Genomic DNA, 20,762 nt, shown 5'->3' with positions numbered 1-20,762 from the left:
CCCTGCTAGGGATAGTTTATCTGGAACAAGGCCTACTCTCTTGTATCCAGAAAGGATCTAGAAATCCTGCATGAATCTGCAAGGCACATTGGCAGCATAAATTTGCATAAACTGCCCCACCTATTGCCTTCCTACTTCCTGTGCTGTAGTTGTTTGTGTAGAGAGAGAGGTCGCAGGCAAGGAAATGTTGTGAGTCGGATACAGGACCCTAAATAGCTGGTGAGAGGTATGTGGTGTTCTAAAAGCATGAAAACTGTATACCTGTGAAATAAAGTGCTTTCGTATGTGTTCTTCTGTGTTTATTGTCCTGTGCATAAAGTTGCACCTTGTGTTTGAAGGTTTAAATTATTTCAGGCTTGCATGGAGGTAGACGTTTCTGAGTAACTTTTATTCATTTCTTAAAAGCCTATACTGTCAGGATGGCCGAGAGGTCTAAGGCGCTGTGTTTAGGCCACAGTCTCCTTTGGAGGCGTGGGTTCGAATCCCACTTCTGACATGCCTTTTGGAGATTTAATCGCCTTTATCAGGTTAACATCTGATGGAAGTTGCATCTGTTGGTCTTCACTTGGCACGTTATTCCGTTCTCCTCTTGTCAAGAGAGATGGGGTTTCTCATATATTTAGGTTCTATAACGTCTTGCTGACAAAGCGCAATCCTTACCAAATGAGCATAGGACCCATGTAAGAGGTCATCTGGAAGAGTCATGCTCTTGTATGCCCTGGCCAGACGGGCCCTGCAAATTTGGAAGAATGCCATGCATCTGGTAGACAACTTGACTCCAGCACACTTACAGCAATTTCCTTAGGGCTTTGATCAGGGGCTGCTTAAATTTGCATACTCCACCCTATGTTGTGACTTTGAGATCCCTTGTTGAAATTGCTTTAGCCAGCCAAGAGGTGGCTATTGTCTCAATTTCAAAGCAGCTTTGAGCCGTTCAAATGGCTGGTGAATAGCACTTTCTCTTTGTTCGCCTCAAAGTTCTAAAGAGTTCTCCATAGGTCCTGCTCTGTACAGATTGTTCAAAGATCTGTTGGAAGTGCATATAATAGGATAAATAAATTGAGGGCATTCCTTTTCAGTACCTCACCTGCATGGCTGTCTGGCCTCTGGAAGATGCTGGGAAAGCAAGTCAGGATGGCCGAGTGGTCTAAGGCGCTGCGTTCAGGTCGCAGTCTCCTCTGGAGGTGTGGGTTCAAATCCCACTTCTGACAGTCCTGTGTTTACTCTAATTTTTTTCTTGAGAAATATGATCATTTCCCTCGCAGTGGCTTATAGGATTGTCTTCTTGGAAGAGTGCAGTGAGTTTTTTTCTTGCTCTAGCCACTATTGGCCTAAGCTCTGTGCATTTTTTGGTTCCTAATATCTTTCTCACCCTTTAGATGAAAAAACAGCATGGGGTCAGGATGGCCGAGTGGTCTAAGGCGCTGCGTTAAGGCCGCAGTCTCTCCTGGAGGCGTGGGTTCAAATCCCACTTCTGACAAAACTTGAATTCCATTTTCTCTCTCAGTTCCTTTAGAATCTCAGCTAAAAATTGGCAATGTAAATAATATCTGAATAAGTACCAAACTTCAGTTTCAACTGCAAATGCATTTGCCCTATTCTATCTTTAACGTTAATGTAATATTCTTCTAGCACTCGTGGTGTTTTATATTTGTTTTGTGGGGTACTTTAAAAATCTTTTTTATGAAAGAAATGGGTTACATTAAGTCTTGTGATGTTTTAGGTTTCCAATAAGGAGGTTTTAAATTTTATGTCACGTCATTTTCAGATGCTTCATTCAAGAGATGTTTCCACTATAGAATGCAGAGCAAGGGCAAAAATACAAGTGATAGAGCGAGTGAGTGAGAAGGAGTGTTGTGGAAGGAGAGAATGAAACAAAGACAGAGTGAGTGAATGGCAGGGAGGCATAGAAGAGGAGTCTAGTAGTGAAGGAGACCTGCTTTTCCCTGCTCTTGACCTCCCACCCATCCCCAAACAACCACAAACATACCTTCTGTGCAAAGTTGGTATGCAGAATTTCACGCCTCAGCAAGTGAGGGTGAGTCCCAGGCCAGGGGCTAAAGAGCAAAAGAGTGCCTGTGCTCAGACTTTCCCTGCTAGGGATAGTTTATCTGGAACAAGGCCTACTCTCTTGTATCCAGCAAGGTTCTAGAAATCCTGCATGAATCTGCAAGGCACATTGGCAGCATAAATTTGCATAAACTGCCCCACCTATTGCCTTCCTACTTCCTGTGCTGTAGTTGTTTGTGTAGAGAGAGAGGTCGCAGGCAAGGAAATGTTGTGAGTCGGATACAGGACCCTAAATAGCTGGTGAGAGGTATGTGGTGTTCTAAAAGCATGAAAACTGTATACCTGCGAAATAAAGTGCTTTCGTATGTGTTCTTCTGTGTTTATTGTCCTGTGCATAAAGTTGCACCTTGTGTTTGAAGGTTTAAATTATTTCAGGCTTGCATGGAGGTAGACGTTTCTGAGTAACTTTTATTCATTTCTTAAAAGCCTATACTGTCAGGATGGCCGAGAGGTCTAAGGCGCTGTGTTTAGGCCAGAGTCTCCTTTGGAGGCGTGGGTTCGAATCCCACTTCTGACATGCCTTTCGGAGATTTAATCTCCTTTATCAGGTTAACATCTGATGGAAGTTGCATCTGTTGGTCTTCACTTGGCACGTTATTCCGTTCTCCTCTTGTCAAGAGAGATGGGGTTTCTCATATATTTAGGTTCTATAACGTCTTGCTGACAAAGCGCAATCCTTACCAAATGAGCATAGGACCCATGTAAGAGGTCATCTGGAAGAGTCATGCTCTTGTATGCCCTGGCCAGACGGGCCCTGCAAATTTGGAAGAATGCCATGCATCTGGTAGACAACTGGACTCCAGCACACTTACAGCAATTTCCTTAGGGCTTTGATCAGGGGCTGCTTAAATTTGCATACTCCACCCTATGTTGTGACTTTGAGATCCCTTGTTGAAATTGCTTTAGCCAGCCAAGAGGTGGCTATTGTCTCAATTTCAAAGCAGCTTTGAGCCGTTCAAGTGGCTGGTGAATAGCACTTTCTCTTTGTTCGCCTCAAAGTTCTAAAGAGTTCTCCATAGGTCCTGCTCTGTACAGATTGTTCAAAGATCTGTTGGAAGTGCATATGCTAGGATAAATAAATTGAGGGCATTCCTTTTCAGTACCTCACCTGCATGGCTGTCTGGCCTCTGGAAGATGCTGGGAAAGCAAGTCAGGATGGCCGAGTGGTCTAAGGCGCTGCGTTCAGGTCGCAGTCTCCTCTGGAGGCGTGGGTTCAAATCCCACTTCTGACAGTCTTTTGTTTACTCTAATTTTTTTCTTGAGAAATATGATCATTTCCCTCGCAGTGGCTTATAGGATTGTCTTCTTGGAAGAGTGCAGTGAGTTTTTTTCTTGCTCTAGCCACTATTGGCCTAAGCTCTGTGCATTTTTTGGTTCCTAATATCTTTCTCACCCTTTAGATGAAAATGCAGCATGGGGTCAGGATGGCCGAGTGGTCTAAGGTGCTGCATTAAGGCCGCAGTCTCTCCTGGAGGCGTGGGTTCGAATCCTACTTCTGACAAAACTTGAATTCCATTTTCTCTCTCAGTTCCTTTAGAATCTCAGCTAAAAATTGGCAATGTAAATAATATCTGAATAAGTACCAAACTTCAGTTTCAACTGCAAATGCATTTGCCCTATTCTATCTTTAACGTTAATGTAATATTCTTCTAGCACTCGTGGTGTTTTATATTTGTTTTGTGGGGTACTTTAAAAATCTTTTTTATGAAAGAAATGGGTTACATTAAGTCTTGTGATGTTTTAGGTTTCCAATACGGAGGTTTTAAATTTTATGTCACGTCATTTTCAGATGCTTCATTCAAGAGATGTTTCCACTATAGAATGCAGAGCAAGGGCAAAAATACAAGTGATAGAGCGAGTGAGTGAGAAGGAGTGTTGTGGAAGGAGAGAATGAAACAAAGACAGAGTGAGTGAACGGCAGGGAGGCATAGAAGAGGAGTCTAGTAGTGAAGGAGACCTGCTTTTCCCTGCTCTTGACCTCCCACCCATCCCCAAACAACCACAAACATACCTTCTGTGCAAAGTTGGTATGCAGAATTTCATGCCTCAGCAAGTGAGGGTGAGTCCCAGGCCAGGGGCTAAAGAGCAAAAGAGTGCCTGTGCTCAGACTTTCCCTGCTAGGGATAGTTTATCTGGAACAAGGCCTACTCTCTTGTATCCAGCAAGGATCTAGAAATCCTGCATGAATCTGCAAGGCACATTGGCAGCATAAATTTGCATAAACTGCCCCACCTATTGCCTTCCTACTTCCTGTGCTGTAGTTGTTTGTGTAGAGAGAGAGGTCGCAGGCAAGGAAATGTTGTGAGTCGGATACAGGACCCTAAATAGCTGGTGAGAGGTATGTGGTGTTCTAAAAGCATGAAAACTGTATACCTGTGAAATAAAGTGCTTTCGTATGTGTTCTTCTGTGTTTATTGTCCTGTGCATAAAGTTGCACCTTGTGTTTGAAGGTTTAAATTATTTCAGGCTTGCATGGAGGTAGACGTTTCTGAGTAACTTTTATTCATTTCTTAAAAGCCTATACTGTCAGGATGGCCGAGAGGTCTAAGGCGCTGTGTGTCGGCCACAGTCTCCTTTGGAGGCGTGGGTTCGAATCCCACTTCTGACATGCCTTTTGGAGATTTAATCTCCTTTATCAGGTTAACATCTGATGGAAGTTGCATCTGTTGGTCTTCACTTGGCACGTTATTCCGTTCTCCTCTTGTCAAGAGAGATGGGGTTTCTCATATATTTAGGTTCTATAACGTCTTGCTGACAAAGCGCAATCCTTACCAAATGAGCATAGGACCCATGTAAGAGGTCATCTGGAATAGTCATGCTCTTGTATGCACTGGCCAGACGGGCCCTGCAAATTTGGAAGAATGCCATGCATCTGGTAGACAACTGGACTCCAGCACACTTACAGCAATTTCCTTAGGGCTTTGATCAGGGGCTGCTTAAATTTGCATACTCCACCCTATGTTGTGACTTTGAGATCCCTTGTTGAAATTGCTTTAGCCAGCCAAGAGGTGGCTATTGTCTCAATTTCAAAGCAGCTTTGAGCCGTTGAAGTGGCTGGTGAATAGCACTTTCTCTTTGTTCGCCTCAAAGTTCTAAAGAGTTCTCCATAGGTCCTGCTCTGTACAGATTGTTCAAAGATCTGTTGGAAGTGCATATAATAGGATAAATAAATTGAGGGCATTCCTTTTCAGTACCTCACCTGCATGGCTGTCTGGCCTCTGGAAGATGCTGGGAAAGCAAGTCAGCATGGCCGAGTGGTCTAAGGCGCTGCGTTCAGGTCGCAGTCTCCTCTGGAGGCGTGGGTTCAAATCCCACTTCTGACAGTCCTGTGTTTACTCTAATTTTTTTCTTGAGAAATATGATCATTTCCCTCGCAGTGGCTTATAGGATTGTCTTCTTGGAAGAGTGCAGTGAGTTTTTTTCTTGCTCTAGCCACTATTGGCCTAAGCTCTGTGCATTTTTTGGTTCCTAATATCTTTCTCACCCTTTAGATGAAAAAGCAGCATGGGGTCAGGATGGCCGAGTGGTCTAAGGCGCTGCGTTAAGGCCGCAGTCTCTCCTGGAGGCGTGGGTTCGAATCCCACTTCTGACAAAACTTGCATTCCATTTTCTCTCTCAGTTCCTTGAGAATCTCAGCTAAAAATTGGCAATGTAAATAATATCTGAATAAGTACCAAACTTCAGTTTCAACTGCAAATGCATTTGCCCTATTCTATCTTTAACGTTAATGTAATATTCTTCTAGCACTCGTGGTGTTTTATATTTGTTTTGTGGGGTACTTTAAAAATCTTTTTTATGAAAGAAATGGGTTACATTAAGTCTTGTGATGTTTTAGGTTTCCAATAAGGAGGTTTTAAATTTTATGTCACGTCATTTTCAGATGCTTCATTCAAGAGATGTTTCCACTATAAAATGCAGAGCAAGGGCAAAAATACAAGTGATAGAGCGAGTGAGTGAGAAGGAGTGTTGTGGAAGGAGAGAATGAAACAAAGACAGAGTGAGTGAATGGCAGGGAGGCATAGAAGAGGAGTCTAGTAGTGAAGGAGACCTGCTTTTCCCTGCTCTTGACCTCCCACCCATCCCCAAACAACCACAAACATACCTTCTGTGCAAAGTTGGTATGCAGAATTTCACGCCTCAGCAAGTGAGGGTGAGTCCCAGGCCAGGGGCTAAAGAGCAAAAGAGTGCCTGTGCTCAGACTTTCCCTGCTAGGGATAGTTTATCTGGAACAAGGCCTACTCTCTTGTATCCAGCAAGGATCTAGAAATCCTGCATGAATCTGCAAGGCACATTGGCAGCATAAATTTGCATAAACTGCCCCACCTATTGCCTTCCTACTTCCTGTGCTGTAGTTGTTTGTGTAGAGAGAGAGGTTGCAGGCAAGGAAATGTTGTGAGTCGGATACAGGACCCTAAATAGCTGGTGAGAGGTATGTGGTGTTCTAAAAGCATGAAAACTGTATACCTGTGAAATAAAGTGCTTTCGTATGTGTTCTTCTGTGTTTATTGTCCTGTGCATAAAGTTGCACCTTGTGTTTGAATGTTTAAATTATTTCAGGCTTGCATGGAGGTAGACGTTTCTGAGTAACTTTTATTCATTTCTTAAAAGCCTATACTGTCAGGATGGCCGAGAGGTCTAAGGTGCTGTGTTTAGGCCACAGTCTCCTTTGGAGGCGTGGGTTCGAATTCCACTTCTGACATTCCTTTTGGAGATTTAATCTCCTTTATCAGGTTAACATCTGATGGAAGTTGCATCTGTTGGTCTTCACCTGGCACGTTATTCCGTTCTCCTCTTGTCAAGAGAGATGGGGTTTCTCATATATTTAGGTTCTATAACGTCTTGCTGACAAAGCGCAATCCTTACCAAATGAGCATAGGACCCATGTAAGAGGTCATCTGGAAGAGTCATGCTCTTGTATGCCCTGGCCAGACGGGCCCTGCAAATTTGGAAGAATGCCATGCATCTGGTAGACAACTGGACTCCAGCACACTTACAGCAATTTCCTTAGGGCTTTGATCAGGGGCTGCTTAAATTTGCATACTCCACCCTATGTTGTGACTTTGAGATCCCTTGTTGAAATTGCTTTAGCCAGCCAAGAGGTGGCTATTGTCTCAATTTCAAAGCAGCTTTGAGCCGTTCAAGTGGCTGGTGAATAGCACTTTCTCTTTGTTCGCCTCAAAGTTCTAAAGAGTTCTCCATAGGTCCTGCTCTGTACAGATTGTTCAAAGATCTGTTGGAAGTGCATATAATAGGATAAATAAATTGAGGGCATTCCTTTTCAGTACCTCACCTGCATGGCTGTCTGGCCTCTGGAAGATGCTGGGAAAGCAAGTCAGGATGGCCGAGTGGTCTAAGGCGCTGCGTTCAGGTCGCAGTCTCCTCTGGAGGCGTGGGTTCAAATCCCACTTCTGACAGTCCTGTGTTTACTCTAATTATTTTCTTGAGAAATATGATCATTTCCCTCGCAGTGGCTTATAGGATTGTCTTATTGGAAGAGTGCAGTGAGTTTTTTTCTTGCTCTAGCCACTATTGGCCTCAGCTCTGTGCATTTTTTGGTTCCTAATATCTTTCTCACCCTTTAGATGAAAAAGCAGCATGGGGTCAGGATGGCCGAGTGGTCTAAGGCGCTGCGTTAAGGCCGCAGTCTCTCCTGGAGGCGTGTGTTCGAATCCCACTTCTGACAAAACTTGAATTCCATTTTCTCTCTCAGTTCCTTGAGAATCTCAGCTAAAAATTGGCAATGTAAATAATATCTGAATAAGTACCAAACTTCAGTTTCAACTGCAAATGCATTTGCCCTATTCTATCTTTAACGTTAATGTAATATTCTTCTAGCACTCGTGGTGTTTTATATTTGTTTTGTGGGGTACTTTAAAAATCTTTTTTATGAAAGAAATGGGTTACATTAAGTCTTGTGATGTTTTAGGTTTCCAATAAGGAGGTTTTAAATTTTATGTCACGTCATTTTCAGATGCTTCATTCAAGAGATGTTTCCACTATAGAATGCAGAGCAAGGGCAAAAATACAAGTGATAGAGCGAGTGAGTGAGAAGGAGTGTTGTGGAAGGAGAGAATGAAACAAAGACAGAGTGAGTGAATGGCAGGGAGGCATAGAAGAGGAGTCTAGTAGTGAAGGAGACCTGCTTTTCCCTGCTCTTGACCTCCCACCCATCCCCAAACAACCACAAACATACCTTCTGTGCAAAGTTGGTATGCAGAATTTCACGCCTCAGCAAGTGAGGGTGAGTCCCAGGCCAGGGGCTAAAGAGCAAAAGAGTGCCTGTGCTCAGACTTTCCCTGCTAGGGATAGTTTATCTGGAACAAGGCCTACTCTCTTGTATCCAGCAAGGATCTAGAAATCCTGCATGAATCTGCAAGGCACATTGGCAGCATAAATTTGCATAAACTGCCCCACCTATTGCCTTCCTACTTCCTGTGCTGTAGTTGTTTGTGTAGAGAGAGAGGTCGCAGGCAAGGAAATGTTGTGAGTCGGATACAGGACCCTAAATAGCTGGTGAGAGGTATGTGGTGTTCTAAAAGCATGAAAACTGTATACCTGTGAAATAAAGTGCTTTCGTATGTGTTCTTCTGTGTTTATTGTCCTGTGCATAAAGTTGCACCTTGTGTTTGAAGGTTTAAATTATTTCAGGCTTGCATTGAGGTAGACGTTTCTGAGTAACTTTTATTCATTTCTTAAAAGCATATACTGTCAGGATGGCCGAGAGGTCTAAGGCGCTGTGTTTAGGCCACAGTCTCCTTTGGAGGCGGGGGTTCAAATCCCACTTCTGACATGCCTTTTGGAGATTTAATCTCCTTTATCAGGTTAACATCTGATGGAAGTTGCATCTGTTGGTCTTCACTTGGCACGTTATTCCGTTCTCCTCTTGTCAAGAGAGATGGGGTTTCTCATATATTTAGGTTCTATAACGTCTTGCTGACAAAGCGCAATCCTTACCAAATGAGCATAGGACCCATGTAAGAGGTCATCTGGAAGAGTCATGCTCTTGTATGCCCTGGCCAGACGGGCCCAGCAAATTTGGAAGAATGCCATTCATCTGGTAGACAACTGGACTCCAGCACACTTACAGCAATTTCCTCAGGGTTTTGATCAGGGGCTGCTTAAATTTGCATACTCCACCCTATGTTGTGACTTTGAGATCCCTTGTTGAAATTGCTTTAGCCAGCCAAGAGGTGGCTATTGTCTCAATTTCAAAGCAGCTTTGAGCCGTTCAAGTGGCTGGTGAATAGCACTTACTCTTTGTTCGCCTCAAAGTTCTAAAGAGTTCTCCATAGGTCCTGCTCTGTACAGATTGTTCAAAGATCTGTTGGAAGTGCATATAATAGGATAAATAAATTGAGGGCATTCCTTTTCAGTACCTCACCTGCATGGCTGTCTGGCCTCTGGAAGATGCTGTGAAAGCAAGTCAGGATGGCCGAGTGGTCTAAGGCGCTGCGTTCAGGTCGCAGTCTCCTCTGGAGGCGTGGGTTCAAATCCCACTTCTGACAGTCCTGTGTTTACTCTAATTTTTTTCTTGAGAAATATGATCATTTCCCTCGCAGTGGCTTATAGGATTGTCTTCTTGGAAGAGTGCAGTGAGTTTTTTTCTTGCTCTAGCCACTATTGGCCTAAGCTCTGTGCATTTTTTGGTTCCTAATATCTTTCTCACCCTTTAGATGAAAATGCAGCATGGGGTCAGGATGGCCGAGTGGTCTAAGGCGCTGCGTTAAGGCCGCAGTCTCTCCTGGAGGCGTGGGTTCGAATCCCACTTCTGACAAAACTTGAATTCCATTTTCTCTCTCAGTTCCTTTAGAATCTCAGCTAAAAATTGGCAATGTAAATAATATCTGAATAAGTACCAAACTTCAGTTTCAACTGCAAATGCATTTGCCCTATTCTATCTTTAACGTTAATGTAATATTCTTCTAGCACTCGTGGTGTTTTATATTTGTTTTGTGGGGTACTTTAAAAATCTTTTTTATGAAAGAAATGGGTTACATTAAGTCTTGTGATGTTTTAGGTTTCCAATAAGGAGGTTTTAAATTTTATGTCACGTCATTTTCAGATGCTTCATTCAAGAGATGTTTCCACTATAGAATGCAGAGCAAGGGCAAAAATACAAGTGATAGAGCGAGTGAGTGAGAAGGAGTGTTGTGGAAGGAGAGAATGAAACAAAGACAGAGTGAGTGAACGGCAGGGAGGCATAGAAGAGTAGTCTAGTAGTGAAGGAGACCTGCTTTTCCCTGCTCTTGACCTCCCACCCATCCCCAAACAACCACAAACATACCTTCTGTGCAAAGTTGGTATGCAGAATTTCATGCCTCAGCAAGTGAGGGTGAGTCCCAGGCCAGGGGCTAAAGAGCAAAAGAGTGCCTGTGCTCAGACTTTCCCTGCTAGGGATAGTTTATCTGGAACAAGGCCTACTCTCTTGTATCCAGCAAGGATCTAGAAATCCTGCATGAATCTGCAAGGCACATTGGCAGCATAAATTTGCATAAACTGCCCCACCTATTGCCTTCCTACTTCCTGTGCTGTAGTTGTTTGTGTAGAGAGAGAGGTCGCAGGCAAGGAAATGTTGTGAGTCGGATACAGGACCCTAAATAGCTGGTGAGAGGTATGTGGTGTTCTAAAAGCATGAAAACTGTATACCTGTGAAATAAAGTGCTTTCGTATGTGTTCTTCTGTGTTTATTGTCCTGTGCATAAAGTTGCACCTTGTGTTTGATGGTTTAAATTATTTCAGGCTTGCATGGAGGTAGACGTTTCTGAGTAACTTTTATTCATTTATTAAAAGCCTATACTGTCAGGATGGCCGAGAGGTCTAAGGCGCTGTGTTTAGGCCACAGTCTCCTTTGGAGGCGTGGTTTCGAATCACACTTCTGACATGCCTTTTGGAGATTTAATCTCCTTTATCAGGTTAACATCTGATGGAAGTTGCATCTGTTGGTCTTCACTTGGCACTTTATTCCGTTCTCCTCTTGTCAAGAGAGATGGGGTTTCTCATATATTTAGGTTCTATAACGTCTTGCTGACAAAACGCAATCCTTACCAAATGAGCATAGGACCCATGTAAGAGGTCATCTGGAAGAGTCATGCTCTTGTATGCCCTGGCCAGACGGGCCCTGCAAATTTGGAAGAATGCCATTCATCTGGTAGACAACTGGACTCCAGCACACTTACAGCAATCTCCTCAGGGCTTTGATCAGGGGCTGCTTAAATTTGCATACTCCACCCTATGTTGTGACTTTGAGATCCCTTGTTGAAATTGCTTTAGCCAGCCAAGAGGTGGCTATTGTCTCAATTTCAAAGCAGCTTTGAGCCGTTCAAGTGGCTGGTGAATAGCACTTTCTCTTTGTTTGCCTCAAAGTTCTAAAGAGTTCTCCATAGGTCCTGCTCTGTACAGATTGTTCAAAGATCTGTTGGAAGTGCATATAATAGGATAAATAAATTGAGGGCATTCCTTTTCAGTACCTCACCTGCATGGCTGTCTGGCCTCTGGAAGATGCTGGGAAAGCAAGTCAGGATGGCCGAGTGGTCTAAGGCGCTGCGTTCAGGTCGCAGTCTCCTCTGGAGGCGTGGGTTCAAATCCCACTTCTGACAGTCCTGTGTTTACTCTAATTTTTTTCTTGAGAAATATGATCATTTCCCTCGCAGTGGCTTATAGGATTGTCTTCTTGGAAGAGTGCAGTGAGTTTTTTTCTTGCTCTAGCCACTATTGGCCTAAGCTCTGTGCATTTTTTGGTTCCTAATATCTTTCTCACCCTTTAGATGAAAAAGCACCATGGGGTCATGATGGCCGAGTGGTCTAAGGCGCTGCGTTAAGGCCGCAGTCTCTCCTGGAGGCGTGGGTTCGAATCCCACTTCTGACAAAACTTCAATTCCATTTTCTCTCTCAGTTCCTTTAGAATCTCAGCTAAAAATTGGCAATGTAAATAATATCTGAATAAGTACCAAACTTCAGTTTCAACTGCAAATGCATTTGCCCTATTCTATCTTTAACGTTAATGTAATATTCTTCTAGCACTCGTGGTGTTTTATATTTCTTTTGTGGGGTACTTTAAAAATCTTTTTTATGAAAGAAATGGGTTACATTAAGTCTTATTATGTTTTAGGTTTACAATAAGGAGGTTTTAAACTTTATGTCACGTCATTTTCAGATGCTTCATTCAAGAGATGTTTCCACTATAGAATGCAGAGCACGGGCAAAAATACAAGTGATAGAGCGAGTGAGTGAGAAGGAGTGTTGTGGAAGGAGAGAATGAAACAAAGACAGAGTGAGTGAATGGCAGGGAGGCATAGAAGAGGAGTCTAGTAGTGAAGGAGACCTGCTTTTCCCTGCTCTTGACCTCCCACCCATCCCCAAACAACCACAAACATACCTTCTGTGCAAAGTTGGTATGCAGAATTTCACGCCTCAGCAAGTGAGGGTGAGTCCCAGGCCAGGGGCTAAAGAGCAAAAGAGTGCCTGTGCTCAGACTTTCCCTGCTAGGGATAGTTTATCTGGAACAAGGCCTACTCTCTTGTATCCAGCAAGGATCTAGAAATCCTGCATGAATCTGCAAGGCACATTGGCAGCATAAATTTGCATAAACTGCCCCACCTATTGCCTTCCTACTTCCTGTGCTGTAGTTGTTTGTGTAGAGAGAGAGGTCGCAGGCAAGGAAATGTTGTGAGTCGGATACAGGACCCTAATTAGCTGGTGAGAGGTATGTGGTGTTCTAAAAGCATGAAAACTGTATACCTGTGAAATAAAGTGCTTTCGTATGTGTTCTTCTGTGTTTATTGTCCTGTGCATAAAGTTGCACCTTGTGTTTGAAGGTTTAAATTATTTCAGGCTTGCATTGAGGTAGACGTTTCTGAGTAACTTTTATTCATTTCTTAAAAGCATATACTGTCAGGATGGCCGAGAGGTCTAAGGCGCTGTGTTTAGGCCACAGTCTCCTTTGGAGGCGTGGGTTCGAATCCCACTTCTGACATGCCTTTTGGAGATTTAATCTCCTTTATCAGGTTAACATCTGATGGAAGTTGCATCTGTTGGTCTTCACTTGGCACGTTATTCCGTTCTCCTCTTGTCAAGAGAGATGGGGTTTCTCATATATTTAGGTTCTATAACGTCTTGCTGACAAAGCGCAATCCTTACCAAATGAGCATAGGACCCATGTAAGAGGTCATCTGGAAGAGTCATGCTCTTGTATGCCCTGGCCAGACGGGCCCAGCAAATTTGGAAGAATGCCATTCATCTGGTAGACAACTGGACTCCAGCACACTTACAGCAATTTCCTCAGGGCTTTGATCAGGGGCTGCTTAAATTTGCATACTCCACCCTATGTTGTGACTTTGAGATCCCTTGTTGAAATTGCTTTAGCCAGCCAAGAGGTGGCTATTGTCTCAATTTCAAAGCAGCTTTGAGCCGTTCAAGTGGCTGGTGAATAGCACTTTCTCTTTGTTCGCCTCAAAGTTCTAAAGAGTTCTCCATAGGTCCTGCTCTGTACAGATTGTTCAAAGATCTGTTGGAAGTGCATATAATAGGATAAATAAATTGAGGGCATTCCTTTTCAGTACCTCACCTGCATTGCTGTCTGGCCTCTGAAAGATGCTGGGAAAACAAGTCAGGATGGCCGAGTGGTCTAAGGCGCTGCGTTCAGGTCGCGGTCTCCTCTGGAGGCGTGGGTTCAAATCCCACTTCTGACAGTCCTCTGTTTACTCTAATTTTTTTCTTGAGAAATATGATCATTTCCCTCGCAGTGGCTTATAGGATTGTCTTCTTGGAAGAGTGCAGTGAGTTTTTTTCTTGCTCTAGCCACTATTGGCCTAAGCTCTGTGCATTTTTTGGTTCCTAATATCTTTCTCACCCTTTAGATGAAAATGCAGCATGGGGTCAGGATGGCAGAGTGGTCTAAGGCGCTGCGTTAAGGCCGCAGTCTCTCCTGGAGGCGTGGGTTCGAATCCCACTTCTGACAAAACTTGAATTCCATTTTCTCTCTCAGTTCCTTTAGAATCTCAGCTAAAAATTGGCAATGTAAATAATATCTGAATAAGTACCAAACTTCAGTTTCAACTGCAAATGCATTTGCCCTATTCTATCTTTAACGTTAATGTAATATTCTTCTAGCACTCGTGGTGTTTTATATTTGTTTTGTGGGGTACTTTAAAAATCTTTTTTATGAAAGAAATGGGTTACATTAAGTCTTGTGATGTTTTAGGTTTCCAATAAGGAGGTTTTAAATTTTATGTCACGTCATTTTCAGATGCTTCATTCAAGAGATGTTTCCACTATAGAATGTAGAGCAAGGGCAAAAATACAAGTGATAGAGCGAGTGAGTGAGAAGGAGTGTTGTGGAAGGAGAGAATGAAACAAAGACAGAGTGAGTGAACGGCAGGGAGGCATAGAAGAGTAGTCTAGTAGTGAAGGAGACCTGCTTTTCCCTGCTCTTGACCTCCCACCCATCCCCAAACAACCACAAACATACCTTCTGTGCAAAGTTGGTATGCAGAATTTCATGCCTCAGCAAGTGAGGGTGAGTCCCAGGCCAGGGGCTAAAGAGCAAAAGAGTGCCTGTGCTCAGACTTTCCCTGCTAGGGATAGTTTATCTGGAACAAGGCCTACTCTCTTGTATCCAGCAAGGATCTAGAAATCCTGCATGAATCTGCAAGGCACATTGGCAGCATAAATTTGCATAAACTGCCCCACCTATTGCCTTCCTACTTCCTGTGCTGTAGTTGTTTGTGTAGAGAGATAGGTCGCAGGCAAGGAAATGTTGTGAGTCGGATACAGGACCCTAAATAGCTGGTGAGAGGTATGTGGTGTTCTAAAAGCATGAAAACTGTATACCTGTGAAATAAAGTGCTTTCGTATGTGTTCTTCTGTGTTTATTGTCCTGTGCATAAAGTTGCACCTTGTGTTTGAAGGTTTAAATTATTTCAGGCTTGCATGGAGGTAGACGTTTCTGAGTAACTTTTATTCATTTCTTAAAAGCCTATACTGTCAGGGTGGCCGAGAGGTCTAAGGCGCTGTGTTTAGGCCACGGTCTCCTTTGGAGGCGTGGGTTCGAATCCCACTTCTGACATGCCTTTTGGAGATTTAATCTCCTTTATCAGGTTAACATCTGATGGAAGTTGCATCTGTTGGTCTTCACTTCGCACGTTATTCCGTTCTCCTCTTGTCAAGAGAGATGGGGTTTCTCATATATTTAGGTTCTATAACGTCTTGCTGACAAAGCGCAATCCTTACCAAATGAGCATAGGACCCATGTAAGAGGTCATCTGGAAGAGTCATGCTCTTGTATGCACTGGCCAGACGGGCCCTGCAAATTTGGAAGAATGCCATGCATCTGGTAGACAACTGGACTCCAGCACACTTACAGCAATTTCCTTAGGGCTTTGATCAGGGGCTGCTTAAATTTGCATACTCCACCCTATGTTGTGACTTTGAGATCCCTTGTTGAAATTGCTTTAGCCAGCCAAGAGGTGGCTATTGTCTCAATTTCAAAGCAGCTTTGAGCCGTTCAAGTGGCTGGTGAATAGCACTTTCTCTTTGTTCGCCTCAAAGTTCTAAAGAGTTCTCCATAGGTCCTGCTCTGTACAGATTGTTCAAAGATCTGTTGGAAGTGCATATAATAGGATAAATAAATTGAGGGCATTCCTTTTCAGTACCTCACCTGCATGGCTGTCTGGCCTCTGGAAGATGCTGGGAAAGAAAGTCAGGATGGCCGAGTGGTCTAAGGCGCTGCGTTCAGGTCGCAGTCTCCTCTGGAGGCGTGGGTTCAAATCCCACTTCTGACAGTCCTGTGTTTACTCTAATTATTTTCTTGAGAAATATGATCATTTCCCTCGCAGTGGCTTATAGGATTGTCTTCTTGGAAGAGTGCAGTGAGTTTTTTTCTTGCTCTAGCCACTATTGGCCTCAGCTCTGTGCATTTTTTGGTTCCTAATATCTTTCTCACCCTTTAGATGAAAAAGCAGCATGGGGTCAGGATGGCCGAGTGGTCTAAGGCGCTGCGTTAAGGCCGCAGTCTCTCGTGGAGGCGTGGGTTCGAATCCCACTTCTGACAAAACTTGAATTCGATTTTCTCTCTCAGTTCCTTTAGAATCTCAGCTAAAAATTGGCAATGTAAATAATATCTGAATAAGTACCAAACTTCAGTTTCAACTGCAAATGCATTTGCCCTATTCTATCTTTAACGTTAATGTAATATTCTTCTAGCACTCGTGGTGTTTTATATTTGTTTTGTGGGGTACTTTAAAAATCTTTTTTATGAAAGAAATGGGTTACATTAAGTCTTGTGATGTTTTAGGTTTCCAATAAGGAGGTTTTAAATTTTATGTCACGTCATTTTCAGATGCTTCATTCAAGAGATGTTTCCACTATAGAATGCAGAGCAAGGGCAAAAATACAAGTGATAGAGCGTGTTGTGGAAGGAGAGAATGAAACAAAGACAGAGTGAGTGAATGGCAGGGAGGCATAGAAGAGGAGTCTAGTAGTGAAGGAGACCTGCTTTTCCCTGCTCTTGACCTCCCACCCATCCCCAAACAACCACAAACATACCTTCTGTGCAAAGTTGGTATGCAGAATTTCACGCCTCAGCAAGTGAGGGTGAGTCCCAGGCCAGGGGCTAAAGAGCAAAAGAGTGCCTGTGCTCAGACTTTCCCTGCTAGGGATAGTTTATCTGGAACAAGGCCTACTCTCTTGTATCCAGCAAGGATCTAGAAATCCTGCATGAATCTGCAAGGCACATTGGCAGCATAAATTTGCATAAACTGCCCCACCTATTGCCTTCCTACTTCCTGTGCTGTAGTTGTTTGTGTAGAGAGTGAGGTCGCAGGCAAGGAAATGTTGTGAGTCGGATACAGGACCCTAAATAGCTGGTGAGAGGTATGTGGTGTTCTAAAAGCATGAAAACTGTATACCTGTGAAATAAAGTGCTTTCGTATGTGTTCTTCTGTGTTTATTGTCCTGTGCATAAAGTTGCACCTTGTGTTTGAAGGTTTAAATTATTTTAGGCTTGCATTGAGGTAGACGTTTCTGAGTAACTTTTATTCATTTCTTAAAAGCATATACTGTCAGGATGGCCGAGAGGTCTAAGGCGCTGTGTTTAGGCCACAGTCTCCTTTGGAGGCGTGGGTTCGAATCCCACTTCTGACATGCCTTTTGGAGATTTAATCTCCTTTATCAGGTTAACATCTGATGGAAGTTGCATCTGTTGGTCTTCACTTGGCACGTTATTCCGTTCTCCTCTTGTCAAGAGAGATGGGGTTTCTCATATATTTAGGTTCTATAACGTCTTGCTGACAAAGCGCAATCCTTACCAAATGAGCATAGGACCCATGTAAGAGGTCATCTGGAAGAGTCATGCTCTTGTATGCCCTGGCCAGACGGGCCCAGCAAATTTGGAAGAATGCCATTCATCTGGTAGACAACTGGACTCCAGCACACTTACAGCAATTTCCTCAGGGCTTTGATCAGGGGCTGCTTAAATTTGCATACTCCACCCTATGTTGTGACTTTGAGATCCCTTGTTGAAATTGCTTTAGCCAGCCAAGAGGTGGCTATTGTCTCAATTTCAAAGCAGCTTTGAGCCGTTCAAGTGGCTGGTGAATAGCACTTTCTCTTTGTTTGCCTCAAAGTTCTAAAGAGTTCTCCATAGGTCCTGCTCTGTACAGATTGTTCAAAGATCTGTTGGAAGTGCATATAATAGGATAAATAAATTGAGGGCATTCCTTTTCAGTACCTCACCTGCATGGCTGTCTGGCCTCTGGAAGATGCTGGGAAAGCAAGTCAGGATGGCCGAGTGGTCTAAGGCGCTGCGTTCAGGTCGCAGTCTCCTCTGGAGGCGTGGGTTCAAATCCCACTTCTGACAGTCATGTGTTTACTCTAATTTTTTTCTTGAGAAATATGATCATTTCCCTGGCAGTGGCTTATAGGATTGTCTTCTTGGAAGAGTGCAGTGAGTTTTTTTCTTGCTCTAGCCACTATTGGCCTAAGCTCTGTGCATTTTTTGGTTCCTAATATCTTTCTCTCCCTTTAGATGAAAAAGCACCATGGGGTCAGGATGGCCGAGTGGTCTAAGGCGCTGCGTTAAGGCCGCAGTCTCTCCTGGAGGCGTAGGTTCGAATCCCACTTCTGACAAAACTTGAATTCCATTTTCTCTCTCAGTTCCTTTAGAATCTCAGCTAAAAATTGGCAATGTAAATAATATCTGAATAAGTACCAAACTTCAGTTTCAACTGCAAATGCATTTGCCCTATTCTATCTTTAACGTTAATGTAATATTCTTCTAGCACTCGTGGTGTTTTATATTTGTTTTGTGGGGTACTTTAAAAATCTTTTTTATGAAAGAAATGGGTTACATTAAGTCTTGTGATGTTTTAGGTTTCCAATAAGGAGGTTTTAAATTTTATGTCACGTCATTTTCAGATGCTTCATTCAAGAGATGTTTCCACTATAGAATGCAGAGCAAGGGCAAAAATACAAGTGATAGAGCGAGTGAGTGAGAAGGAGTGTTGTGGAAGGAGAGAATGAAACAAAGACAGAGTGAGTGAATGGCAGGGAGGCATAGAAGAGGAGTCTAGTAGTGAAGGAGACCTGCTTTTCCCTGCTCTTGACCTCCCACCCATCCCCAAACAACCACAAACATACCTTCTGTGCAAAGTTGGTATGCAGAATTTCACGCCTCAGCAAGTGAGGGTGAGTCCCAGGCCAGGGGCTAAAGAGCAAAAGAGTGCCTGTGCTCAGACTTTCCCTGCTAGGGATAGTTTATCTGGAACAAGGCCTACTCTCTTGTATCCAGCAAGGATCTAGAAATCCTGCATGAATCTGCAAGGCACATTGGCAGCATAAATTTGCATAAACTGCCCCACCTATTGCCTTCCTACTTCCTGTGCTGTAGTTGTTTGTGTAGAGAGAGAGGTCGCAGGCAAGGAAATGTTGTGAGTCGGATACAGGACCCTAAATAGCTGGTGAGAGGTATGTGGTGTTCTAAAAGCATGAAAACTGTATACCTGTGAAATAAAGTGCTTTCGTATGTGTTCTTCTGTGTTTATTGTCCTGTGCATAAAGTTGCACCTTGTGGCTGGTGAATAGCACTTTCTCTTTGTTCGCCTCAAAGTTCTAAAGAGTTCTCCATAGGTCCTGCTCTGTACAGATTGTTCAAAGATCTGTTGGAAGTGCATATAATAGGATAAATAAATTGAGGGCATTCCTTTTCAGTACCTCACCTGCATTGCTGTCTGGCCTCTGGAAGATGCTGGGAAAACAAGTCAGGATGGCCGAGTGGTCTAAGGCGTTGCGTTCAGGTCGCGGTCTCCTCTGGAGGCGTGGGTTCAAATCCCACTTCTGACAGTCCTCTGTTTACTATAATTTTTTTCTTGAGAAATATGATCATTTCCCTCGCAGTGGCTTATAGGATTGTCTTCTTGGAAGAGTGCAGTGAGTTTTTTTCTTGCTCTAGCCACTATTGGCCTAAGCTCTGTGCATTTTTTGGTTCCTAATATCTTTCTCACCCTTTAGATGAAAATGCAGCATGGGGTCAGGATGGCCGAGTGGTCTAAGGCGCTGCGTTAAGGCCGCAGTCTCTCCTGGAGGCGTGGGTTCGAATCCCACTTCTGACAAAACTTGAATTCCATTTTCTCTCTCAGTTCCTTTAGAATCTCAGCTAAAAATTGGCAATGTAAATAATATCTGAATAAGTACCAAACTTCAGTTTCAACTGCAAATGCATTTGACCTATTCTATCTTTAACGTTAATGTAATATTCTTCTAGCACTCGTGGTGTTTTATATTTGTTTTGTGGGGTACTTTAAAAATCTTTTTTATGAAAGAAATGGGTTACATTAAGTCTTGTGATGTTTTAGGTTTCCAATAAGGAGGTTTTAAATTTTATGTCACGTCATTTTCAGATGCTTCATTCAAGAGATGTTTCCACTATAGAATGCAGAGCAAGGGCAAAAATACAAGTGATAGAGCGAGTGAGTGAGAAGGAGTGTTGTGGAAGGAGAGAATGAAACAAAGACAGAGTGAGTGAACGGCAGGGAGGCATAGAAGAGTAGTCTAGTAGTGAAGGAGACCTGCTTTTCCCTGCTCTTGACCTCCCACCCATCCCCAAACAACCACAAACATACCTTCTGTGCAAAGTTGGTATGCAGAATTTCATGCCTCAGCAAGTGAGGGTGAGTCCCAGGCCAGGGGCTAAAGAGCAAAAGAGTGCCTGTGCTCAGACTTTCCCTGCTAGGGATAGTTTATCTGGAACAAGGCCTACTCTCTTGTATCCAGCAAGGATCTAGAAATCCTGCATGAATCTGCAAGGCACATTGGCAGCATAAATTTGCATAAACTGCCCCACCTATTGCCTTCCTACTTCCTGTGCTGTAGTTGTTTGTGTAGAGAGATAGGTCGCAGGCAAGGAAATGTTGTGAGTCGGATACAGGACCCTAAATAGCTGGTGAGAGGTATGTGGTGTTCTAAAAGCATGAAAACTGTATACCTGTGAAATAAAGTGCTTTCGTATGTGTTCTTCTGTGTTTATTGTCCTGTGCATAAAGTTGCACCTTGTGTTTGAAGGTTTAAATTATTTCAGGCTTTCATGGAGGTAGACGTTTCTGAGTAACTTTTATTCATTTCTTAAAAGCCTATACTGTCAGGATGGCCGAGAGGTCTAAGGCGCTGTGTTTAGGCCACAGTCTGCTTTGGAGGCGTGGGTT

At 43.3% G+C, this 20,762-nt stretch overlaps 20 non-coding genes across 20 annotated transcripts; all 20 read left to right on the top strand.

Moving 5' to 3' along the window:
* Positions 1–413: 413 nt before the first annotated feature.
* Positions 414–496, top strand: TRNAL-UAG (transfer RNA leucine (anticodon UAG)). Its single transcript has one exon. It is a non-coding gene; the product is annotated as a tRNA-Leu (tRNA).
* A 632-nt stretch (positions 497–1,128) lies between these two features.
* TRNAL-CAG (transfer RNA leucine (anticodon CAG)) lies at positions 1,129–1,211 on the top strand. The gene has a single exon. It is a non-coding gene; the product is annotated as a tRNA-Leu (tRNA).
* Positions 1,212–1,397: 186 nt separating this feature from the next.
* Positions 1,398–1,480, top strand: TRNAL-AAG (transfer RNA leucine (anticodon AAG)). The gene has a single exon. It is a non-coding gene; the product is annotated as a tRNA-Leu (tRNA).
* Positions 1,481–2,504: 1,024 nt separating this feature from the next.
* Positions 2,505–2,587, top strand: TRNAL-UAG (transfer RNA leucine (anticodon UAG)). The gene has a single exon. It is a non-coding gene; the product is annotated as a tRNA-Leu (tRNA).
* A 632-nt stretch (positions 2,588–3,219) lies between these two features.
* Positions 3,220–3,302, top strand: TRNAL-CAG (transfer RNA leucine (anticodon CAG)). The gene has a single exon. It is a non-coding gene; the product is annotated as a tRNA-Leu (tRNA).
* Positions 3,303–4,595: 1,293 nt separating this feature from the next.
* Positions 4,596–4,678, top strand: TRNAR-UCG (transfer RNA arginine (anticodon UCG)). Its single transcript has one exon. It is a non-coding gene; the product is annotated as a tRNA-Arg (tRNA).
* Positions 4,679–5,579: 901 nt separating this feature from the next.
* Positions 5,580–5,662, top strand: TRNAL-AAG (transfer RNA leucine (anticodon AAG)). The gene has a single exon. It is a non-coding gene; the product is annotated as a tRNA-Leu (tRNA).
* Positions 5,663–7,401: 1,739 nt separating this feature from the next.
* TRNAL-CAG (transfer RNA leucine (anticodon CAG)) lies at positions 7,402–7,484 on the top strand. Its single transcript has one exon. It is a non-coding gene; the product is annotated as a tRNA-Leu (tRNA).
* Positions 7,485–9,492: 2,008 nt separating this feature from the next.
* Positions 9,493–9,575, top strand: TRNAL-CAG (transfer RNA leucine (anticodon CAG)). Its single transcript has one exon. It is a non-coding gene; the product is annotated as a tRNA-Leu (tRNA).
* Positions 9,576–9,761: 186 nt separating this feature from the next.
* On the top strand, positions 9,762–9,844 carry TRNAL-AAG (transfer RNA leucine (anticodon AAG)). Its single transcript has one exon. It is a non-coding gene; the product is annotated as a tRNA-Leu (tRNA).
* A 1,739-nt stretch (positions 9,845–11,583) lies between these two features.
* Positions 11,584–11,666, top strand: TRNAL-CAG (transfer RNA leucine (anticodon CAG)). Its single transcript has one exon. It is a non-coding gene; the product is annotated as a tRNA-Leu (tRNA).
* Positions 11,667–12,959: 1,293 nt separating this feature from the next.
* TRNAL-UAG (transfer RNA leucine (anticodon UAG)) lies at positions 12,960–13,042 on the top strand. Its single transcript has one exon. It is a non-coding gene; the product is annotated as a tRNA-Leu (tRNA).
* Positions 13,043–13,674: 632 nt separating this feature from the next.
* TRNAL-CAG (transfer RNA leucine (anticodon CAG)) lies at positions 13,675–13,757 on the top strand. Its single transcript has one exon. It is a non-coding gene; the product is annotated as a tRNA-Leu (tRNA).
* A 186-nt stretch (positions 13,758–13,943) lies between these two features.
* TRNAL-AAG (transfer RNA leucine (anticodon AAG)) lies at positions 13,944–14,026 on the top strand. The gene has a single exon. It is a non-coding gene; the product is annotated as a tRNA-Leu (tRNA).
* Positions 14,027–15,050: 1,024 nt separating this feature from the next.
* On the top strand, positions 15,051–15,133 carry TRNAL-UAG (transfer RNA leucine (anticodon UAG)). The gene has a single exon. It is a non-coding gene; the product is annotated as a tRNA-Leu (tRNA).
* Positions 15,134–15,765: 632 nt separating this feature from the next.
* On the top strand, positions 15,766–15,848 carry TRNAL-CAG (transfer RNA leucine (anticodon CAG)). Its single transcript has one exon. It is a non-coding gene; the product is annotated as a tRNA-Leu (tRNA).
* Positions 15,849–16,034: 186 nt separating this feature from the next.
* TRNAL-AAG (transfer RNA leucine (anticodon AAG)) lies at positions 16,035–16,117 on the top strand. The gene has a single exon. It is a non-coding gene; the product is annotated as a tRNA-Leu (tRNA).
* Positions 16,118–17,125: 1,008 nt separating this feature from the next.
* On the top strand, positions 17,126–17,208 carry TRNAL-UAG (transfer RNA leucine (anticodon UAG)). Its single transcript has one exon. It is a non-coding gene; the product is annotated as a tRNA-Leu (tRNA).
* Positions 17,209–17,840: 632 nt separating this feature from the next.
* TRNAL-CAG (transfer RNA leucine (anticodon CAG)) lies at positions 17,841–17,923 on the top strand. The gene has a single exon. It is a non-coding gene; the product is annotated as a tRNA-Leu (tRNA).
* A 1,667-nt stretch (positions 17,924–19,590) lies between these two features.
* Positions 19,591–19,673, top strand: TRNAL-AAG (transfer RNA leucine (anticodon AAG)). The gene has a single exon. It is a non-coding gene; the product is annotated as a tRNA-Leu (tRNA).
* The last annotated feature ends 1,089 nt before the right edge of the window (positions 19,674–20,762 follow it).

This window comes from Triturus cristatus, chromosome 6 (assembly GCF_964204655.1).
Source record: "Triturus cristatus chromosome 6, aTriCri1.1, whole genome shotgun sequence".
Taxonomy (NCBI): domain Eukaryota; kingdom Metazoa; phylum Chordata; class Amphibia; order Caudata; family Salamandridae; genus Triturus; species Triturus cristatus.
This window is presented reverse-complemented; position numbering and strand designations above follow the sequence as displayed.